Raw genomic sequence first — 24,795 nt, 5'->3', positions numbered from 1 at the left:
TTATGATTGTTGTTCCCCCTTCTGGAAAGTCCCCATCAGCACTAGGGAACTATTAAACTTCCTCAAACATTTGGGACCCATTGGTCATTAGTTTTTGTTCAAAATTAAAGATATAAATATTATTAAGTTGCTCACCATATCAGTGTGCTCTCATCTAGGGACATCCTTGGTTTTTACTCAGAGTGAGTCACTTTATAATTTCTAATTTGGGAACAAGAAGAAAAAAATTGATAACTCACTACAAAAGAAAGACAAAGAGGATGTAAGCAGAATCATTTGGGTGCCATGCACTTGGAATTCATAAATCTAAATTCTTCATGTGGTGGTGTAAACAATGTGAGGGAGTAAATAATCATGGGAGTTTTGAGGTTTCTACAAAACCTGGCAGCAGGTCAACTGGGGAGCATCACTGCACAGACTCCGAAGTCAAGGGCCAAGTTACTGACCTTGGGTGAGTTGCTTAACTCTGAACCTCACTTGTCTTAATTGGAAAATATGGAATATAATTACAATTAGCCTAAGGGTTATTATATTATTATATTATTCATACCCAATTTATTTGAGTCATAAATATTACTTTTAAATGGAACCTACACCCATTACCTACATGATAAAAATTGAGTTTCTGTGTTCTGATAAAGATCCAGTGCAAAGTTGTATTGCAGGGAAAATGTCTCTCCTTATATTGCACTAAACACAAAATATCGAACTTTTAAATAGTATTTGCTACCTTGAAATTTTGTAACTATAAAGTAATTACAAAATTATGTTGTCAAGCATTTTGCTAGATTACAGAGAATTCTTTAGACAATATATCGAAATGTAATGTCCACATGCTATTCAAGTGGCTGTCATTTGATGGGCCTGGAGATTATCATCAATGTTCTACTCACTTGTTTGATAATTATCTGTTTTACTTACATACACAGGTTGCAAAACGTTTTATGCTGGCAGCAGGCTAACCTGCTGTATTTTCCAGGAGATTATGTATGGCAATTCAGACAAGATCCCTCAGAGCTATTTATTAAAGAGAATTTGCTTAAAAATGCATCTTCAATAGCCAGTACTTGTTTCTGAGTGAATTAATCCAGGTTCCAGGATATCTCAACAGAAAACAGAAGAAAAATATATTCCTTTAATTATTTTCTAGGAAAACATTTCCATATTTTATCATAATTTCAGGTATAAAATCAACCAATAAACAAATCAATCATGTTTCTTGTTCTCCACATAAATTCTCATGAATAATCTATTTTTTTACATTTCCATTTTTTGCACATATTTAATCACATCTTGTTCCATGAAAACACTCACCTGTTTTTCTCTCCACTTAGTTCGTTTTTACTCATTATTACTTTTAATTTTGTAAACTTGATTAAGGCCTATTGTGCAAGAAATAAAACACATTTTGATGCTTCATTAGATTAGATTGGACAATGCATACGCATGTGTAACCACCACACTAATCAAAATAGAGTCCAATGCTGTACCTCTGAGAGCACCAGTTCGTAGTCAAAGTTACATTCAGTACCACTAAATCTGCTTCCTGTCATCGACAAGCTTTCACTTGTCCTAGGATTTCAAATAAACACAATCACACAATGTCTCTTCTTTTGTGCATGACCTTTGTTACTCAGTGTATTTCAGAGATGTAGTCTTTCCATTGCATAAATATTTTGATTATTTTTACCACTGAGTAGTCTTCAAAAGGGTGACTGTATGAAAATACGCTTAGCCAGTTATCTGTTAATGGACCTGGGTTATAATGTTTTTGCCTCTCATGATTAACACTGCTATGAATATCCTGTACAAGTATTTATTGTGAATATATATTTTCATTTATCTTTGAATAATACCTAGGAGTGGAATTGTTGGCAATATGATGTGTGTTTAACTTCATAAGAAAATGCCGAACAGTTCTACAGAGTGGTTGTAGCATTTACAATCCCAACAGCAAAATAGTTCAAATTGATTCCTATTCCTGACATTTGAAGTTGTTACCTCTTTTAATTGAGTCATTCTAACAGATGTTTATTGGTAGTTCATTGTGCTTTAGTTTTTTATTTCTGTAATGAAAAACGATACTGAGCTTTTTTTAAATGCACATATTGCCATATATCATATTTTATGAAATACTTGCTCGAACCATTGTCTGAATTGTACTGGGCTATCTTCTTTTTATTAATTTGTGATAAATTCTCCAGATCAAGTTATATGTGAGAAATAGGTGTGGCATATATTTTCTTCCAAAGAGTGATTTGCAGGTTTTTTTTTTTTTTTAGATTTTATTTATTTATGCATGAGACACACACACACACACACACATACACACACACACACACACACAGAGGCAGAGACACAGACAGAGGGAGAAGCAGGCTCCATGCAGGGAACTCGATGTGGGACTCGGTCCCAGGACCCCAGGACCACGCCCTGGGCCAAAGGCAGGTGTTAAACCTCTGAGCCTCCCAGGGATCCCCAATTTGCAGTTTTATATTTTAAACGGCATAAGTACATTTATAAATAAATTTAATAATATCTGAACACTTTAATTTTTAATCACTTTTAATTTGTATTTCTTCTTATATATTTTATTTGTCATATTTGTCATTTATACTGGTGTAACTTTTTTTCCTTGGATTTCTGCTACAATACAAAAAGTGTACTTTGTTGTTGTTTTCTAAGTGTCCAGGTACAGTTATTTTTAAACATTAGTGGTAGTCAATTGTCATTACCTACTATAAAATTAATAATCAGTATATAGTTCAATGAATTTTCATAAATATACAAATCCATGTACCTACCCCAAACCGAGATGTAAAACTGTTTGTTGTGCCTACACCTTGGTCCTCTTTGCTGTCATTGGATCCACCTGTCTCAGGGAAGCATGATCTCCTTTCCATTTCCCTAGATTTAATAAAGTTTTTCTAAATGTCACATAAACAGAATTTTGGGAAATATATTTGCATCTGGATTCTGTGGCTCCATGTTAAACAGTTTTAAGATTCATCCATGTCATTATTTGTATCAGTAGTGCATTGTATTTCATTGCCGAAGAGTATTCCATGGTAGGGATAGATCACCGCTTTTTATCCATTTGCAGGCTGACGAATTTAAGTTTTTCAAATTGTTAGCTATTGCAAATAAAGCCCCTGCGAAGTTTTTGTTACATGTACTTTATATGCACACACATAAGTTTTCATCTCTTGTGGATAAATACCTTGGGGTGCAATTTCTCAGCTGCATGGAAAGTGTATATTAAATTTATAAGAAACTGCCAACCAGTTCTCCATAGAGGTTGGATGATTCCTGTGGTCAGAGATCTGGTGCAGGCCGCAGAGAATGCTCACCTTGTGCATACATGCTTGCTTCTTTGCTCTTAGGCTCTGCTTTAACGCTTACGTTCCACTCTCCATTTTATTTTGCTTTCATATTTATAGCACCTATATCTCCTCTTTTCTTTGTTCTATAGAACTCTAACAGTTTCAATAGTGGTTAGTGTTTTGTGGAAGCAGAGAGCTTTTGTGAAATGATCTTCCATTTTATTTGTGTGTCTGGAAGGGTTTTAAAGGATATTCACTTTTACTGGTGGAAAACTTATCATCAGTTTCCATAAGAGAAGTCATTTATTTCCCTCCTTCTCTATTTTCTAAAAAAAATGTTTGTACAGGATTTGCAACATTTCCTTGTCAGATGTTTTATAGGATTCACCAGTGTAGGCATCTCGACCTGGAGTTTCCTTTATGTGAAGAATTCTAATTATGAAATCATGTCTTAAAATGTTTATAGGATATTCAGGTTTCCTATTTCCCAGGTCAGTATTGCATTAAAATTGTTCATTGCAGGCCTTTATTATCCCTTTAATGTTTAGAGTATCTGTAATACCTAAGTACATTGCTGAACCTAATGAATTCAATAGGATTTTTATGTTATGCCTGAATTGACCAAAGAAATATCCAGGTAGGTTGTTGTAACCTACACTCAGATTAACAGCATCAGATTTTTAGTTCCAGGGACAAAACCAGGAGAATCACTACACACTGCATTTTTCTCTCTCTCTTTTTCTTTATCACCATCAGCTTGTGGAAGGGTAAGTAGCAAACATCATGTTAGGAGATAAAAGGAATTATTTATTTATGCTTCCTGTTTCAACCTCCTTTATTTGTGTATTATAGAAAAATCAAGACAAGTACTATTTACTTTTCTACTTCATGCTTTGTTCTAGAAGCAATATAAATCCAAGTAATTTGCCTAGAAGCATCTTTTAAAAACAGAGGTATCATTGTGCACCAATTAATGAGTCTTTTCCATATAATTTACATAATTGAATTTATAACTGGTAAATATTTCAACTTGATTGTGAGTTCAAAAGTTGAAATAACAAAATCCGTAGCAAATCTTTCAGTTTTATGGAGTGCTCTCTCAGGTAAGGTAGAAGAACATTAGTGGGTTATTTGAGAAGCTAATACAAACATTATTCTTACCTCACTCAACTAGTGACTATAGGGCTCTGCTTCACTACTTTCCAAATAATGTAAATATAATTTATATCACACATACCTTTTTTTTTTTCGCACATAACTCTTAAAGCAATGTTTGTTATTACTGACTTTTGTCGTGACTTAGAAATGTAACAATAGGACTTCATGAATTCAGGATCTGCTCAGAGAATGTGTCATAAATTTAATACTTAAAACATATATAGAATGATAAAAAAGATAAATACACATGCTTATTTTATAAATCTGAGACATAATAACTAACACCCTTTCTTGCACCCAACTGGACAAGAGTCATTTTCTCATATTAAATCTATTTTTGGTATAAAAGTATTTTTAATAAAGACCTTCAGAAACATGAATAAATTAATTATGTTCATTACTATTGAATGTATTCTATGATGTGATAAATGAGCTATTTATCGTTATTTGTATGAAACCTACAAACAAACAAACAAAAAGAAACCTACAAGCAACCCGGTGGAACATAGAATTCACAAATACTAGTTTCCTAGAAAATTCTTCCATTTTGTTTAATTAAATATTAATATTTCTGTTTCTACTAGCTTTGTAAATAAGTAGGTCTGAACTTGTCATATTTAATATTTATAACAGCGCTACAATCTATGACAAAGTTTGTCTATAAAGAAATACTTAGAGCATCCTCCAAATCTAAGATGACAGATATACGGAGCAGAACTCTGAATTTGTTTACCTTTTCCTAACAGCCCTTAGTAAATTCTATGTCTGTCCCTCCTCTAGGTGAAGAGCCTTATTGTAAAGCAACTAACTACAGAGTCACTCATTTGAAAAGGCGGCGTTGGGCTTGTTCATCGTTAATTCAATGAAAGGAAGTCTTCTGGAGCTCTGGGAAGTTCTTTGTTATAACCTCTAAAGGAAGACAAAGTAGAAGTATTCTTTGTTTGTTTGTTTTCCTGTTGGAAATATTTTAAATTGGTGGATGCAGCTATCAACATATAATGTCTATCACCACTGTGGTCACTCTTCTAATCTGAAGGCCAAAACAGCTATGGCACAGAAAGGATGAGCTGTCCATGGCATTGCTGAACTACAGAATTAACCACTGTGAAACTATACTGACTTTGCCCACCTGTCAGCTATTTAAAGAATTTTCTGTCATTCACTTGTCATTGGTTATGTAAATGTTAACATATGGCATTGAAGGACACAATGATAAGTTTCCAACAATAATGTAATCTTTAATTAGGCATTATTTATTTATTGCATGGAATATTAGAAAATCATTGAAACTTTGATGTCTGAAATTTTTAATATCAGAAAATATTTACTGAGCGATCACACCGATCAAATCCTAGGAAACCCTAGGAAAGGTGTGTGCCCCTATGTTGGTAATTATGTAGTTTCAGATTTCCTCTCTCTGTCAGTCTCCCTTTCTTACAAGATTTTTTCAATTGATAGGCATTATATAGCATCTTACAACCAGAGTTTATACAAATTTATTTTCTTCTTTTTTTTTTTTTAAAAGATTTTATTTATTTATTCATGATAGTCACAGAGAGAGAGAGAGAGAGGCAGAGACACAGGCAGAGGGAGAAGCAGGCTCCATGCACCGGGAGCCCGATGTGGGATTCGATCCTGGGTCTCCGGGATCGGCCCTGGGCCAAAGGCAGGCGCCAAACCGCTGCGCCACCCAGGGATCCCACAAATTTATTTTCTTCTAAAATAAAACTATATATCAAAAATGAGTATGTTGAGTGTTAGCCCTATTGTCTGAGTTAAAATGTTTATAAAACAGTGAGTTTGGAATAAAGGAACACTTTAGATCAAGTGTATATTTAAAATCATTTCTAATTACTGTGAAATATTCTAAGGCAATGTGTGAGAAAAAAATTCAGTTCCATGAAAAATAGTTGCATAAAAAATAATTGGGTTTCTGTACATTATTAACAATGGATTTTACATATTTAAACATGGAGATTGACTTTGAAATCTTTAAAATTTTATTCAGAACACAATGAGTATTATCCAACCAAATAAAATATTTGAAATTACTGATTCTTACAATCTTCTAGGTGAAATGTGAAATATGGGTATTCTGGTTGGCTAGTTAAATTTGGTTTTATTTATTCTTTGTGTTAGAAATTATACAACTATCCTTATATCTAAGTTTAAAAGAAAGGATAAGTAAGGTTGTATTTGTATTCAATCAGTTAATCATCATCATAATAAAGACCACCTCGAGTCTACTTACTATGTTAAAATAGAATTCAGCATACATTGTAAGGTCTTTTCTGTTATTATTTTCATTAAATTTCACTAGGCTCAGCAGTACTGGTGTTGATTTGCATTCCAAAAGATAGTTTCAAATGGTATCATGGATTTAACTTGAAACATAAAAGCCAACACATTCAAAGTTAAGCTCATATTCGATTTTGTTATAATCCCCGTTAAAACTGGGCTATTTTTAAACGTTTGCATATTTTTCATTTATAATGCTCTCTAATAGGGTTGGCCTTACTGCTCAAAGTAACAGAATAAATGTTTAAAGACTCAAGGTTTAAGGGACTTTGTAGAGCCCTTTGTCCATCTTTGATTCTCATTACACAAACTGACTTCAAACTATTTGATGTGAAAGACCTCGGTCTCCTTTATTCAGCACTCATTATTATGTACCTACTATGTGTGACACTTAACTTGTTGCTGGGGATTCATAGTCTCTTGGCCTAAAAATGTTCAGGGTTGATGGGAAAATAAAACTGGCCTCCAAAATTGCATTTCTAGTACAAGTACTTTGAAAGAAATACGGCCAGATTGCTTGGGAGCACAGAGAACAGACATCTAAGTCAAATAGCGGAAGAGTAAAGGGAGTTTTTTAAAGGTTTCTTGGAGCAGAAAAACTATTTGACTCACAAAGCAGAAGCATTGTAGGAAAAGGACTTTAAGGTTCAGGTATCCAAACTGTCTTCAAGTGGCTCCACTTTCCCCCTGGCCTTCTCTCCGAAGACGTAGCATGTAAATGAAGCTGGTGTGTTCCTCTATCCTATTTTGACTAAAGATGGTTTTAATGTTTCCCTCAGTTTGACAAATCTTTAGACAGCTTTCTTCCTGACCCTGTCTCTGACCACCCTTTCCTTAGAACATTTACTTAAGAAAACTTCTGATTGAAAATTCTTTCTCTGCCCCTCTGAGATGTAAATCTTCTCTCCTCCTCTGTACAGGTTTGTAACCCACTGATGCCTCATTCAAGAACCTGGGAGCCAGCTCTTTGAAATGTAACCCTCAGGAAAGACACTCTATCCCACTCTGTGACAGACTAGGAGCCTAACTTAAGAGCCAATTAGCACACACAGATGACCTAATCATATCGACAATCTCTCTCCCAAGGTTCCAGTATTTTTCCATTAGCTCACAGCACTTAAAAATTTCTTGCTTTTTGTTTCAGTGTAGTTTGGTTCAATCTCTCTTCCCTATTGAAATAGACCTAAAAAACCCCATCTTCCTTGCCTGTTTAACTCCACTGGGTACAATTTTTCTTTGGCAGTGCCAAGGTACAATTTCCTCATGAACCAAATTTGGAGCGATTGCACAGAGTCGGCCATAATCAGACACAAATAACATCATTTTATAAAATGGATTTTGTAGTTTATTATTCTTTTGATTCAAAGGAGGTGGTGAAATTTGTAGTGAAAAATCAAAAGTGAAATATAAAATATTCATTAAGATTTTTCAGATTTTTTTTTTAACTTTTAACTTAAAAGTATGGCATTAGTACTCATCCTATTGATATGCAACATTGGTATGTCATGAGGATTGTTAAAAGTGCCATGGATTTTTTTGTTGTTGTTGTTGTTTCCTGTTGGTTTTGTTTGGGTTTTGTTGTTGTTATGACAAAACAGGATTCCTCACAGAAAGGTAAATTTTGCTCAGCATACTAAAGACAATGTACATATATGAGATTCTTTAATGACATGAAAAGAAGAAACGTATCTTTTAACAGAAAGTTAAAAAGTAAAATTATAAGACTCAAGTCCTTTTCCAAGTGTGTTTTGTACATACATACGTGTGTGCATTATACAATGTAAGGAAACTGCCACTTATGGACAATCAGCAAAGGCAAAGATCTACAAAATGACTTTGGCATTCACTTCAGTTCAAAACTATATTTAATCAGTTCCCTATAAGTGTCAAAAAATATACTTGTTTAAATTTAACAATATTTTCTTATGTCCTGATGTCATTTTTCTTATGTCTGTGGACTTGTTCTTTTAAGAATTCTGCTAAATAAGCACAAGTAGAAAAAGCACAATTTATTTAAACTTTGACTTTTTTTATTTTAGCTGCCCTACTTTATAGATCAAGAACATAGCAAGCTTAGAAAGAGTTTTCCCTTTAACATCATGGCTTTTATGTATTTCTGAGCAATTTTAAATGGTTAGAAAGCTGTCTGAACCAATTCATAGCTAATATGTTACTCTTGCATAATCTTGACTTGAGAAGATATTCTTCTCCTTGAAGTTGATCAGGAAAATAAGAGAGAAATATGGTACCAAGCAAACTTCCACTCAGAAAATGTAGACCAAAGACACTTTATTTCCCCGCCTTGGGTTTCATTTCTGTCCTTGACTCTTCACATGAAATTGAAGTAAATAAAAGTTGTCTATGCTAATATAAAGCTTCTGAATTATAGGAAGTCTTTCATTTCTGTCCAAACATGGGACATTCGTATTAGATATGCTATCACCTACAAAAAATTTTAAATAGCAATATATGTGGTTAGGTAAAGAAAAAGATTAAAATTTTTATTTAAAGAATGGCAAATTTACATTGAAATTATTTTTGATCGTGTTTTCTCCAAGATGGGATAACAATGCAATTTCTCATTAAAATATTTTAATGGCATATGTAAATAATAAAAATTATTTGGGGGGGGTGCTGGGTGGTTCAGTAGGCAGGGATCTGCTTTCTGTCTCCCTTTGCCCTTCACCCCCTGCTCGTGCTCTCTCTCATTTTCTCTGTCTCTTTAAAATAAGTTAAATAAAATTTTTAAAAAATAGATTATCTAGGTAATACAACAGAGTAACAAAATAATTGAGAGTAAGTAAGAAAATCAAGGTTATTTTGTCATCTTTTATAACAAAAATTTTCAGACAAGTCTTAAAAATTCAGATAGTATCTTGTAGTTTAGCAAAAATGTAATGAATTAAGACAAATTTCAATTTTTAAATTCTCTTTTTCGACATACCACATTACATTTCTTTAAGAGATAGCATATATTTAAGCGATTTATATGTGTTCACGTTAACACATAACTCTTTGCTGATAAGTTCACTCATAACTTTGTTGCTCATACTCAGTTTTAAGCAACACATATATAACACCTTTCTGTAATTTATGAATACAACTTCACTAACAAACTGAAACACATATAATGTTTGTTAATTTTTTTCTCATGGAATTGTAGCATTGTAAATGGCTCCACATTGACAAAATACGTATGTTACAATGCTGGTTTAAAAATGTGAAAAATATGTGAATCTTTCAAACCACAATTTCTGAGAACATTCAACCGTAAATTTATATTCTTTAGGGGAAAGGAAATAACTTTGCATCAAGTACTTCTTTTTTTAAAAAAATATTTTATTTATTCACTCATTAGGGACACACACAGAGAGAGAGAGAGAGAGAAACAGAGAGAGAGAGGCAGAGACAGAGGCAGAGGGAGAAACAAGCTCTATGCAGAGAGAGATGTGGGACTCGCTCCTGGGTCTCCAGGATCACACCCTGGGCTAAAGGCAGATGCTCAACTGCTGAGCCACCCAGGTGTCTCTCTCTCTTTTTTTTTTTTTAAGATTTTATTTATTCATTCAGAGACACAAAGAGAGAGAGAGAGAGAGAGAGAGAGAGAGAGGCAGAGGGAGATCAAATATTTCAATAACACATACAGTTTAATATTATCTACCCCTCTGTTCTATAGCTAAGTAGCTCTTCATGACTCCATTGATATGTAGGCACTTTAAAAAATGTTTTCATATGAAAACATAATTTTAAGTGCTCACTCAGCATACTTAACAGGAAGTTCCTATTGTGTGATTGAAATTATGGTGTAAAATCCCGAGTTCATCTTATTTTTTTTGCTATTTTTTTCTCTTTCCTACTAAAAAGGTTTTTTCAAACTCTACTCTGCATAAAACTTGCTGGAAAGCTTGTTAAAAATCAGTCTTCTACTTCTCATCCACAGATTTTATGATTCAGTAGGTTTGGGTCTCAGCCAAAGAATCTTCATTTTTAACAAGCATGCCAGGTAATTATTATGGATATGATTCCCAGATCACATTTTTAGAAATACTATTTATCTTGATTGCTCACGCCTATCCTTTTTAACATTTAGCTTAATTTCAGACCTTTTCTCTCCCCCTATCTCTCTGTCTCTGTCCGCCTCTGTGCAATAACCAAATGTTATAAACATGTGGCCAAAAAAAAAGTACACTAGTGAAATGATTGTACATATAAAATAGTTTCTGAATATTCCTACCCTCATGCCTTAAAGCCATAGTGGGAACTGAATAAATGCCATTTTAACCACTATAATTATATTTGCATTTCCCCTGACCATATTGTTTTAATTTTAATCTAATATTTATTACCTCCAACTCTTTCATTTTGCTATTCTGGATCAGAATTTTGAAAAAAAAAAAAAAGGTATTTTTGTAATATTATCTCATGTGTAAAATGATATCTACTATGACATAATATCATTGCTATAATTTATCAACTCGATGATACCCTTGTTTTTGTGTATTACCAAGATGGAAGCAGATGCCAGAATTAAATTTTAATCCAGTGTGTTTTATTTATTGTATATGAATTTCAGGGGCAGGAAAATTAAAAAGGTTTATCTTAGAATCATGAAAATATGGTAATTTAGTAAATAATATTTTTACTGTTCATTAACAAAACTATCATTTTACTTGCAATCATGACCATTACATACCTTGGGATCAGTTTCATGGTGGCTCAGATCATGTGCATGCTCTTGGAATTATTCTTCCAAAGTTTCTAAAATGTGCTTATACTCATTGACTCTCCTGTTGACTTCCTATTCTATAGTCAATCTCCAGTAAATTATACTTGTTTAAGCAACTTTTCAACAGTAATCAAGATCATTTTATTTCAAATACTTAAGACTACAAATGATAGAGCAGTTGAAAGAGACTGGGTTATGCATCCATCATCATTTAGTTCCAATTTTTTCTTTCCCAGTTAACTAGGTGTGCAACTAAATCTGTGAGGCTCAGTTGTTTTAAGTCATGCATACAAAAGTCCTTGCATAATATAGTTTAAAAGTTGTCTTAATTATTTCCTCAATGCGGGACACTTGGGTGGCTCAGTGGGGGATGGTTGGGTGGTTCAGTGGTTGAGTGTCTGCCTTTGACTCAGGGCATGATCCCAGGGCCCCAGGATTGAGTCCCACATTAGGCTCCCTGCGAGGAGTCTGCTTCTCCCTCTGCCTGTGTCTCTGCCTCTCTCTCTCTCTTAGTATCTCTCATGAATAAATAAATAAGATCTTTAAAAAAAAAACTATTTCCTCAATGCCATCTATTTTTGGCTGATACATATGTTTGCAAAATACATAATTTTAAAACAATGAATTTTAACACTGGTTGAATCAGAATCATCAGCTAAGCATTTTCAACTTATATAAATTAATTTCTATTTGTTTTCCAAGTATACTTATCTGGGTAGTCTGGAACAGAAGGGTGTGGATGTTTACTTTCAGATACTATCTAGCCCTCTAAATGTATGGAACCCTGGAAGCCAGGGAAGCATCATTTATGCATTCCTTCTTTCTTGCACCCAATACATTTTTGTGAGTTATATCCTATGGATGGAGCACTATGCTGTCCATTAGAAATACAAAAGTGAGAAGAGAAGAAATGGATCTTAACACTAAGGTTCCTTCATACTGACAGTGCACTGGGCATCCTGACAGAAATGTAGGACTCCACAGAAAGTGTTGTGCTGGGCCTGGTATGTAACAGCTCATGAGGTCAAGTTGTTTGTTCACATTTTAGGAATTTTGCAGACCAGCTGATGTCATGTTACTTGTAAACCATGGTGGGAATATTTAAACGATAGAAATCGGGATCCCTGGGTGGTGCAGCGGTTTGGCGCCTGCCTTTGGCCCAGGGCGCGATCCTGGAGACCCGGGATCGAATCCCACATCGGGCTCCCGGTGCATGGAGCCTGCTTCTCCCTCTGCCTGTGTCTCTGCCTCTCTCTCTCTCTGTGACTATCATAAATAAATAAAAATTTAAAAAAAAGGAATACAATTTAAAAAAATAAATAAATAAACGATAGAAATCAATGCATGCTAAATAAAAATGTGTTTGCTTGGATTTTGTTTTTGTTCCCCTAACCACCCCCCCCATCTAGTTTTAAGTAGTTTTCATCACACCATTTTTATTTGCATGGCCTGAAGTTGGAGGAGGTATCATCCAAAGTCTCCTAAATTGAGTGAAGCTTAAACTGAGCAGCAAAAGATAGACAAAATAGATCTTGATGGAGAGAGAAGGTGGATTTTTTTTTTTTGTAGATGAAATTGCATAATCACAAAAGCAAAATTACACAGAAAAAGATGTGATGCCTTAAAAGCAATGAAAGAAGCTTAATATGGCTTAAAATAGAACATACAGAGAGAGGGGAATGACAGAAATTTAGGCTGTGGAAACCAACAGGGAAATTCTCATGTAAAAACTTCCCAATCCTATGAATATGTGGTTTGTTTAATTCAAAGACAGTGGGAATATAATGCAGTATTATGTAATCATGTCTGCATTTGAGATTTGATTTTGCAATGGTTTGTAGAATGGATTGAAGAGGAAATAAGAGTTCTATGGGAATTGGATAGATGGATTTTTTTTCTCCTGTCAGAGAGAGAGAAATGATTTTGCCTTGGATGGTGTTGTTGGGTGAATTGGGGAAATTCTGGGCACTGGGGCCTTGACCCAGCCAGACCTGAAGGAGATACTGGAGGTTCTTTGGTCACAAAAATGAATTTAAGGATAGACATGCAGCACAGTGATAAGGAACATTAGCAGGAAGGCTTATTAAAGTGAGAAGTATACTCTTGAGAGATAACAGTGGGAGAGACAAGAGAGAGAAAGACAGCACTCTGTCCTGGGGTTTGGGTTTCCACCTTAAATCATCATTTGCTAATTAGGGACAGGATATTCATTACCTACAGCAGGGAAGCAGGGTTTCAGGCTTCTTCTTCCTAATTTGGTTCGGGGTTTCTTGCCAAGGCACTTGCTATCTTTGGCCTGTCTGGTTTGATCTGACTTCTTATGGAGTGCTATCAGAACAGGCTTCTGACATTTCCAATAGCAGGTCATGACTTCCTATTGCTGACTTCCAGGTGTCTTATTAGAACCTAACTAACTGCCTACTTTAACAATGGTAATAGGCAATGGAGTTGAAGATAACTGGATATAAAAGAACTGTTTCGTGAAAAATTGTAGGATGTGGTCATTTGGATGTGTGAAACATGGGAGAGGGGAAAGTTATGACCTACAGATTTCTTATTTGATCTATTCATTTAGTGAGTTATTGGGAAAAGAGGTATGCAGACACAGAAGAGGGAGCTAAGGCAGATTAGGAATACTTATAAGGGAGATTTAGGAATGTTTTGTTTGAAGTCCTTGTATGGGTAACATTCTCATTGAGGTGTTGAGAAGGAAGTTGGAAATGAGGGTGTGGAGGGTAGGAAAGAAATATAGTTTGATGATATCCATTTGAGAGTGAAGGAGAGAGAATACAGCCATATAATAGAAGATCATAAAAGACACTTTCACAAACTTGTATCATTTATCGGTATAATAAGCCAACCCAAAACTAAGTGGCTTTAAAATTAACACAATTACTGTTTACATTCCCTTGTGTTAGTAATTTGGTTTGAATTCCACTGGATAGTTTTTTTGGCTGGTTTCAATTGATATTACTCAGCACTTTATCCGGGTCTGGATATTTTGGCTTTTAAAGCCTCACTCATCCAATTGGCAGTTGGTTCTCGCTGTTTCCCAGGTCACACATTTTCATCAGGTTAGCCAGGGAATTTTTCTTTTTTTTTTTTTTTTAATGGGGAACTGTTTCCAGAAACAGGCAAAGAAAAGTCAATTCTCAGTGATCATTATTTCTCAAATCTCTGCTTGCATGGTATTTGCTAATATCTCATTGATCAAAGAAAGTCACGTGACCAATCCCAGCCAGTGTGGGTAGAAACTATACAAGGGTATGGACACAAGGATACATGATGCTTTAAGAGCTATTTCTATAAGAGTCTGCCATAAATCCCAAGGATCAAAGATCAAGTGGAAGATAGAATAGCAGAGAAAAGGGACAGCTAGGATGTTGGTAAGAGACAATTAGCAAAAAGAAGCATTGCAATGGCAAAGGAAGTTGGTAAGAGCAGCAGAATCCCGTTAAGGAGAAAAGGTTACATTTTTGGTATGCACAGGGAATCTTTGCACCTTTACTATCTCCTCCATCCATCAATTTTGTGTCAATTAGGATTACATCACACTGCACATAATGAAAAGGAGTTCTTACAGGGGCTTAATCACAGAGGCAAATACTTGACCAACACAAAGCTCAGATGTAAATCGTTCAGCCCTGGTACTGTGGCTTAACACGGTCTCAGAATATGACCGTCCTCCACTACTTGAATTGTCATCTTCCATCTTCATACATGTTATTTCACTCTCATGGCAAGACGAGTAGGACACTACCAGGCATTAAGAAGGAAGAAAGTAAAAGAGAAGCCAAGGCTTTCTTTTAATGAGGCTGTGGGAAGGACTGTTGCCAATACTTCCCATGGCCAGGCCTTCTGCAATATGGTCATATTTAATTTTACAAAAAGAGGAGCATTAAGCATGGCTGGGGTGGTGGGAGAGGGGCATAAACAGAATCAGAGTACATTAATAAGGTTATTCTATATGAAATCTGCTGTCCCTGCCACAAGCTTCTACCTACTTTGAGATACACAGCAACCCAATCTTGCCCCAAAGTCTCTAAGATTTACAAGATTCATTTTTCTTGTGATTTTTAAAAATCTAGACAACACATACTAATTTTGTGCTTTTTCAGGAATAAACTATTTGACAGAATGGGGATTTTTTTAAGTATTAAAATATTAACTGATAATAAGAAGCTAACGCCTATTCAGCATTAATTTGTACCTAGCATTATTTTAACTGTTTGCACATTATATCTCAATTAAACTCCACAACCATCCTTTGAAATAAGTACTAATATTTTCATTAAATTTAAAGATAAGGAATTGGTCAGAGAGAGGCTAAGTAGCTTAGTCAACTTTATGTAATTAACAGACTCTTGAACTTTCTGACATAAAAGGACAAGTTTTAGCTGTTATGGTATATAGTACTGCTCACTAATGTGATTAAAAGTATAAGACAGAAAGTGGTTTCTGTCTAATATTAACATCTTAACCTAATATTAGATTTCCAAACAAGTAAAGTTTCCAGTGAAGAATTTTTATTATGGAAGATCTCACTCTGGCTCCATTATTTTTATTATTTTTATTTTTAAAACCATGTATTTATTTTAGAAAAAGAGAGAGCACAAGCAGGAGGAAGGGTGGAGGGAGAGATTCTTCAAGCAGACTCCCTGCTGAGTGCTAAGCCCCACCGGAGACCCTGAGATTATGACCTGAACCAAAACTAAGAGTTGGACACTCAACCTACTGAGCCACCCAGGTGCCCATGCTCTGTTATTTTTAAAACAAAACTTCCTCTTATGATTTTCATTTCAATTATATTCACAGCATCATCATAATCTATACACTCATATTTTTATTTTTATTCACGTTTCAATATTAATGAATTTGTTAAAATTAGTAATGACCAAAAAAGTTTGCTTTCAAAATATCCCAATCATTTTCATTATTGTGACAAATAATTTAGTACTAGATTTAATAATCTAATGGGGGATAAAATGATACCTTATAAGGAAGACTTCAACATTTTAGAAAATTCTTGAATGACATAGTTTTTAAAATCCTTAGATTATTCAAAAGTCTAATAAATTCTTTTTATATACAATAATGTGAGATTTTAAAATATTAAGCAATAGAAGCCTCTTGAATCCATGACTCCTATCTGTTAATAGTCAAAGGTGTATTTATATCACATCTATGAAAGAAAAGAAGTAATAATACCTTTTTATTGTGTCTTTCTTTCCAAAACGTACCTTAACAAAGATCCTGAGACAGTCTTTCATGATAGAAAGCATGAATATAATGAGAGAGTCAACCCAGGCAAGTATCTTACATTTATTCAAACTATAAAATTGCTAGTATCTAGAAAACTTGTGCTGAATCAACTTTATTTAAATGGAATATTGCAGCACATTCACAATAGAAGCTCAAACCTTTTCCTCTGCATGATAATATGCCTTTATGTTTTTCACAAAGAAAATTCTCAGAACATTAAAGAAAGTAGAAATTCTTATTATTCAAGAAGTTGGGTAGAAGAAATGTGATGACTCTGACTTCAATAAAAGGCAAGTCTTATTCCAAACAGTGGATTCATTTTTATTAGGCAATCTTGTTTTTATGGTAATTGCCAGTACAGTTTATGCAGGGAAGTCTGAACTATGGGCTAACATAGATTCCATTATTTTGTGTAGAAAATAAAGTGTGGTAAGGCTACCTCATCTCAAAGGCTGATGTTCTGATTATTTATTTCATGTTCTCATAATATCCAATAAACTTATAAGTTGAGTATTGTAGGAAAACTCTAAGTTTAATGATTTACACTTTAAGCTTATATGATGTTACATACCAACTATATTTCAATTTTAAAAACATTAAGTTTAATGAACTTGCTGTGTTAACTACATTTATGTGGTCTTTATTTTTTTTAATGTGTTCTTTAAAAAGTCTCATCATCACACTTTTTAAAATATTTCTGAATCTTTTTTTTTTTTCTAATTTGGGGGGTAAGTATTTTATATAACCATCCATTTGTTAAAACCTACAAGCAACTTTCTTTTAAAATTCTGTTTCACTGAAGTCAATTATATGTCTTTGAGTCAGTGTTGAGCACCTACATTGTGCCAGGCACTATTCATGACTGGAAAGATAAAATGACATTTGGTGGAATCCTTGCTGTTGCTTAGCTCATTTAATTAATTTATTTTTCAGAATTAGGCATTAATCATTAAATAACTATGTTTTTCAACAACTGTATTTGTTTTTAACTATAACACAATTAATTAAATCAAAAATATACTTTTCTGGTAATGCCTTTTTTTTTTTTTTTAAGATTTAAAGATGAGAGACACAGAAAGAGAGAGACAGAGAGAGGCAGAGACACAGGCAGAGGGAGAAGCAGGCTCCATGCACCGGGAGCCTGATGTGGGATTCGATCCCAGGTCTCCAGGATCGCGCCCTGGGCCAAAGGCAGGCGCCAAACCGCTGCGCCACTCAGGGATCCCTTTTTCTCACTTTCTAAAAGGAAAAGAGAGATAACTAAAAACTGAATAGAAAATATAAATTAACTAGTATTCAGATTATTAAAGACGCATCCAAAGCAAAATGATATAGAAAGTTAAAATATGCGATTGAAGATAGGTAAGTAGGTAGCTAAATATCCACATATATCAGTAAGCCAGATAATAATGGATTAGTCCTATTAATATTAGATAAAATCATCTTATATAAAATGCCATTGATTTTGATAAAAGAAATCACTGAAAGTGAGCAAAATATAAAATTACTGGAAAAGTATAACAGGGCAGCCCCGGTGGCGCAGCGGTTTAGCATCGCCTTCAGCCCAGGGCGTGATCCTGGAGACCGGGGATCGAGTCCCACATCGGGCTCCCTGCAAGGAGCCTGCTTCTCCCTCTGCATGTGTCTCTGCCTCTCTCTCTAGCTGTGTCTCTATGAATAAATAAATAAAATCTTTAAAACTAAAAAAAAGAAAAGTATAACAATTCTAATGTAATATGCAGCTAATAAAGCCTCAACAAAATATGAAGCAAAAAAATCAACATAATTAAAAGACAAATATACAATCAAAATATGAGATTTTAACATTTTTCTCGTGATAATAAATCAGGTGGGAAAGTATGAGAAGGACTTAGACAATTGGAAAACACAACTAATAGCAATGATCGAAGATACAAATAGAAGCCAATGATTGAAGATACAAATAGAAGCCACTACATTAAAGGTATAGAAATATGGATGATTTTCCATTATGTGCAACATGCTATTTTAGCATGGGCTAGACTATAAAGAGAATCTCAACGCTCTTTTAAAAAAATGACAAACAGGAATTTGTTCTTTGATGAGACTGCGATTAAGTTAAAATAATTGACAACACGTTTAAATCTCAGTACTTAAACTTCAAAAAATCCTGAGTTCAAAGAAGGAAGCATGATGTAAAAGTGGACATATTTATAACTGAACATTGATAAAGTATTCCTTATTGAATGTATCCATATGCAACTTAATTTATTTAATAAAATATTTCTTAAGGAGATATACAGTTTAATCATCACAGATTATGATTATCCACAGTGTTGCAGATTGATAACCCTGTAGATAGGGCTGTTGTTGCTGGAGTGAACAGCATAGGGACATAGACAAGATATTTTGTGTAGTTATTATCAGAAGGGACACAGAACATCCCTCCATTATTGTCATACTGTCTACCAATATTGCTTTGAGAAAATTGTCCTGAACAATGTACTGGATTGGGAATGTAGACATCTGAATTTTAGTCTTCAGCTTGGACATATTTTGGAACACTGGACATATATTTCAGGCCATAGACCGTTCAATTCTTATGCATCTGCCATGGCAAATCACTGGACTAATCCTCTAAGAATCTGGATATTAATAAATATTAGCCTTGCAGGGTAAGGAGAAAAGCTTGGTAAAGTAAAGAAGTGAGAATAATAATCAATATTTCTGAGTACCTAGTTTTATTAAATGTAGAAATGGGGATGATGAGAAATATTTTGAGTACAAAGGTGCCCCCAAGGCACGCAGAAAATTCACAGGGAGTATTTTAAATTTAAAGGGAGACACGGCAATACTGGAGACTTGCCACACATCATGTGAATTACCGGTTAGAAATCACTGTTTTAAGATTAGATTGCATTACACTTCTCTCCAGGTCATGTTTTTGGAAAGCTGGGTTTTTAGAGGCCTTTATGTAAAAGGCAAGTACAATGCAAAAATCAATATAGAACAGGAAATGAGAGTGCTGGTGTTGAATCAGAGTCCAGTATTTTACAAGGTGAATACTGTGAATAGTATTTAATAAGTACTGGTATTTTTTTTTAATGCAACAGGCAATATAGTGAATAAAAGAAAATTCTTGCTATCATTACTGATTGTAGGTAAGAGCAAAGTTAAGAATTAAAGAACAGTATTTCTTTGTTACTTTAAAGAGATTATGTTTTTTTCAAATGACTATTAATTTGTCAAGACATAAATACTTTGAACTTTAATAGAAATCACTACTCAATAAATGGAACTGTTAGGTATTTCTTTTGATTTCGTGTGTCAGGACAAAAGAATGGTAACTGAGGACGCTCTGAACTGCGAAAGTCTGAAAGTCTCTGATTTTGCTGACACGTCAAAAAAGACACTCTGAAGTTAAGTAAATATTCTAAAGCTGCGCATCTTGAATAAGACTGATTGAAGGTTGAGACTCAAGCTCTTTGACTCCTGGGAGTATGTTCTTGGTTATCATGCTGTAAATATGTAAAAATGTATAAATATGTAAATAATGCTGATGGAATCTTATGAATTTATAATTGGAAACTCTAGAATATCCTGAAAATAATAATAATTAAAGTTTAATACTATGGATATATTTATAAATTCATAGTCTGCAAACATTCTATAACTGTGACAACATAAAAGACAGTAATGTCTTTTTATATATTTATTATAAATCATACCTGGTGACAAAATGACACTCCAAGCAAATTTCACCTTTTGGTCTTCTGTTTTTTCCACTGAAATAATTCTAAGTTTTTGGTCTCCATTTCTGAGGGCAAAATTTTCATACATTGAGACATATGCACAAAAACAGTGACAAATTATACTTCATCAAAATTAGAAATTTTGCATCAAAAGACCCTTGTTATAAAGGTGAAAAATCAAGCCACAATATAGATATAGATATAGATATAGATACAGATATAGAATACACATAGAATATAATATATGATGTGTATATATATTCAATACATATATCCAATATATGAAGAAAACAATAATAATTTGAACAATTTGAACATTTTACTAAAATAGATACATTGATTGCAAATAAACATGAAGAGATGGTCAATATCATCAGTTATTAAATAAATGACAAAACTATAATGTGAGGGACGCTACCTGCCTTCCACTCAGGTTGTGATCCTGGTCCCAGGATCGAGTCCCACATCGGGCTTCCCCTTCTGCCTGTGTCTCTGCCTCTCTCTCTGTGTCTCTTATGGATAAATAAATAAAAATATTTAAAACAAAGACAGAAACAAAAACAAAAACACAATGTGATATCACCAAATACTATCGTGATGGCTAAAATCAACAAAGTAAAATTCAAATATTGATCAAAATGTTATCTAATTGATACTCTCATATGTTGCTGATGGAAGTCCAAAATAAAAACTCTACCTTGAAAAACTGTCAATAAATTGAACATATATTTACCCTATTACCCTCTAATTTTATATCTAGTTGTTTACCCAAGAGAACTTAAAATTTAAATCCACACAAACACCTGTATTTAAATGTATACTAGTGTTTTTCATAATCACTATAGACCGCCAAAAAGTTAAATATTCCTCAACTGACAAATAGATAAACTCTGGTGTGTGCATACAATGGAATATTACTTGACAGTAAGAGAGACCAAATTGTTAATAATATGCAGACAGAGATGGGTCTCAAAAACCGTAAAATAGGGGCACCTAAGTGGCTCCCGTCGGTTAAGTGATGGACTGTTGGTTTGGGCTCAGGTCATGATATCAAGGTCCTGGGATCAAGCCCTGTGTGGGCAGAGTCTACTGGAGATTCTCTCCTCTCCCTCCCACTCTGCTCCTCCCCACCCCTCACACCTGCTTAAAAGTGAACTCTCTCTTTCAATCTCTCTAAATAAATATATAAAACCATTTTTAAAACTAATGAAATAATCCCAGCAAAAAAGGCTAGCTGACAGGGTTTGGTTGGAGGGAGAGATTTACTAAAAAAGGGCATAAGGGAACATTTGTGATGATGCGGTAATTGTTATATAAAATGCATATATTTTTCAAACTTGCTGGAATTTCAAATTCAATTAAATTTAAATGTTATTGTATGTGAAATATATTTCACTACTCTGACTTTTTAAAAATCTAATTTTACTTTAAAAACTTATATTGTATCCAAAACACAATTAAGTACATGGTTACTTTTTTCACCACTTTTCAAATAATGACTCCACCCTACTCGATTATAATTCATTGTTTAATGATGGCTCATATGTGTTTGTCATTTCGTATAAGAAATTTAAGATATAAGCCAGATAGTTAGCTTTTTATACTGCCATATTTTTGACATATAAATGTTTAAGATACACATATTTATATTACACAGAATGCAATGAAACACAATTTAATTTTAGGCTAAAATCTGATAAATAATCTATACTTGATGCCCTTCCAAGCACATTTGGATGCAGTTATAGCTAGCCTAAGGCTTTTTCCCACTCTCTCTTCTCTTCTGGAGCAACACATACTTGGCCAAAGATGAAAAATGTCACCAGTCTCCCAGCTGTTGAGGTTTTATTTTTTCTTTCAGCTTAATACAGCTAATCAGCTGCCAAATTTAAAATATCACTTTCTCCACTTTTATTATACTCTAATCTGTCCCCACCTTCTTCTTGCAATTAGTGTTTAGCTGCACATAATTTTATGTGTAATTCCCATGAAGCTTCTAGCACACATCTGGTACCTAATATGGACTCAAAATGTATAGCTATAATAATGATAACTTTTATTATTATTTTATCTTCATAAGAGATTTTTATTTTATGTGATTAAAGCATAGTTATTTTTTAAATTTTGATTTTATTTTAGTTAACATGCACTGTTATGTTAGTTTCAGGTGCACAATACAGTGATTGAACAATTCTATACATTACTGAGTGTCTCTCATGATAAATGTACTCTTCATATCCTTCATCTATTGGACCCATCCTTCCACCCACCTTCCCTCTCTAACCATCAATTTGTTCTCTATAGTTAAGAGTCTGTTTTTTGGGTTGTCTTTTTTTTTTTTCCCTTTGCTTTTTTTTTTGTTGTTGTTGTTTATAAAAGGTAGTTATTTTACTTTTTTGTAGAAATTTATTTTGCAGTCTAAGTTTCAAGGGCAACAATTTTGCACAGTATATTTTGTTTCTAAGTATGGATTAAAATGTGTTCCACTTATTGCTGTTTTGGTGTTTTTTTAGATATTAGATATACAATATCAGAGTTCAAAAGTGAATGTATTAAAAGTTCATTCTATGCCAGATATTATGCTGTTTGGAATTCAACAATGTGTAAAAACAGATATATCCCTTGCACTCATAGAGACACTATTTATGTACCAAATGGTATAAAATTGCTCATTTTTTAAAGAAAAAATACACTATTTTTATTTAAGTAAAACAAAATATTGAATAACGTCAGCAATCTTCAATAGGGAAAAAAATAGTCCTTTGATAAAAGTTCAAGAATTTAAGTGGAAGTAACATTGTAAAAAAGTCACACTTATGCTTTTAGGTTCAATTTTTACCATCTGAGGTGGAATCATGTTAACATTTATAATGCTTTAGGAAAATTTTATGAAGTGTATATGAACTTTAAGAAATATTTAATTTTCTTTTCTAATTATTGGATATTTTAAAAATTATGTTTTAGTTTTTATCCAGGATTTCTATATAGTGATATGATTCATTTTCTCTGTTCAATTTTATTTAATTAATTTATTTTTAAATATTTTATTTATTCCTTTGAGACAGAGAGATAGAGAGAGAGGGAGCATGAACAGGGGAGAAGGAGAGGCAGAAGGAGAGGGAGAAGTAGACTCCCTGCTCAGCTGGGAGCCTGATAGGGGACTTGATCTTAGAACCCAAGATCATGACCTGAGCTGAAGGCAGATGCTTAACCATCTGAGCCACCCAGGTGCCCTTTCAATTCTATTTTAACACCAATGAATGCATTTTTTTTAATCTTTGTAATTCTGAAGTTCTTGTTTGGGTGGCATATTTATTTTTCTGTAGTGTTTAGAATTACAAAGATTATCTGTAGGCTTTGTTGAATCTGTCTTCCATTTAGACCTCAGAGGTAAAGCTGGTGATCCACAAAGCCCATAATGAAGGCCCACCCATCAACTGGATATAAAGAATATAATTTAACCAAGTGGAAATATTCAAAAGTAATGAAGAGGCCTGGAGTTTCTAATACTATTCAAAATTTTCTTCTGAACATCATAAGTCCACAATGGGAGAATTTGATCCTCTGACTTGCAAGGGGTCTTGAAAGAAGGGGCTTTTCCAGTGACACTGAGCACTTCTGGAAGGAACTGCTGACATTTCATTGCCTGGAGAATTCTCTATTTGACCTCAAAGACTGGGGTATAGTCGTACATGAGATTCTCCCCAGGACTACCACAGATCACTAACCCTGTTGAAATCACCATTCCTGGGACTGTTCCTACCTTGACTCTTTAGCTTCCGGTTACAAGGGGGATAAACTCATGAGGAAGTGGTAGCAAGTTCTTGTTCACTTATGGGATCCTGCAACCAAAAAGAAGAGTAAGCAGATATCTAAGTGAAAAATAAATGATGGAGGAGGTAGATTATCTAAAATCAAACAAGCAATTAAACCAACACCTAAATCAATTGCAGTATTAAATACAAAACAACCTTTGGGGAATGTAAAAAATATTTTAAAAATATAATTTCAGCAAACAAGTCGAAACCCTATCACTTCTAATTAAAATCCTCCAAAATTAAAAGTAAAAATTAAACAGCAAAAATTCAACAAAGTACTCTTCTTAAATATGTTAATAAAATCATACGAGAAGTACTCGTAAAATTTATTGAATGAAGGTAAGTGCAATAGAAAACAAAAATAATAGAATAACAAAACAATAAAGTTTATTTTAACTCTAAAAGGTAAAAAAGGTCAATCAACCTTTTGTGTTTTTTTTTACTCTTTTTCATTGTTGTTTTGCTTTTTACACATTTTT

General features: G+C 33.7%; 1 long non-coding RNA gene across 2 annotated transcripts; it reads right to left on the bottom strand.

Moving 5' to 3' along the window:
* Positions 1-933: 933 nt before the first annotated feature.
* Positions 934-24,344, bottom strand: LOC112652762 (uncharacterized). Of its 2 annotated transcripts, none has more exons than XR_007410426.1 (5): positions 24,262-24,344; positions 20,917-21,010; positions 20,475-20,563; positions 2,805-2,907; positions 934-1,103 (listed from the first exon to the last, which is right to left on the bottom strand). It is a non-coding gene; the product is annotated as an uncharacterized LOC112652762 (long non-coding RNA). The 2 variants fall into 2 exon arrangements; XR_007410427.1 differs by having other exon boundaries at positions 950-1,073.
* Between the last annotated feature and the right edge of the window lie 451 nt (positions 24,345-24,795).

This window comes from Canis lupus, chromosome 4 (genome assembly GCF_003254725.2).
Source record: "Canis lupus dingo isolate Sandy chromosome 4, ASM325472v2, whole genome shotgun sequence".
Taxonomy (NCBI): domain Eukaryota; kingdom Metazoa; phylum Chordata; class Mammalia; order Carnivora; family Canidae; genus Canis; species Canis lupus.
Note: the sequence above shows the minus strand (reverse complement) of the source record. Positions and strands in the feature narration are given on the sequence as shown.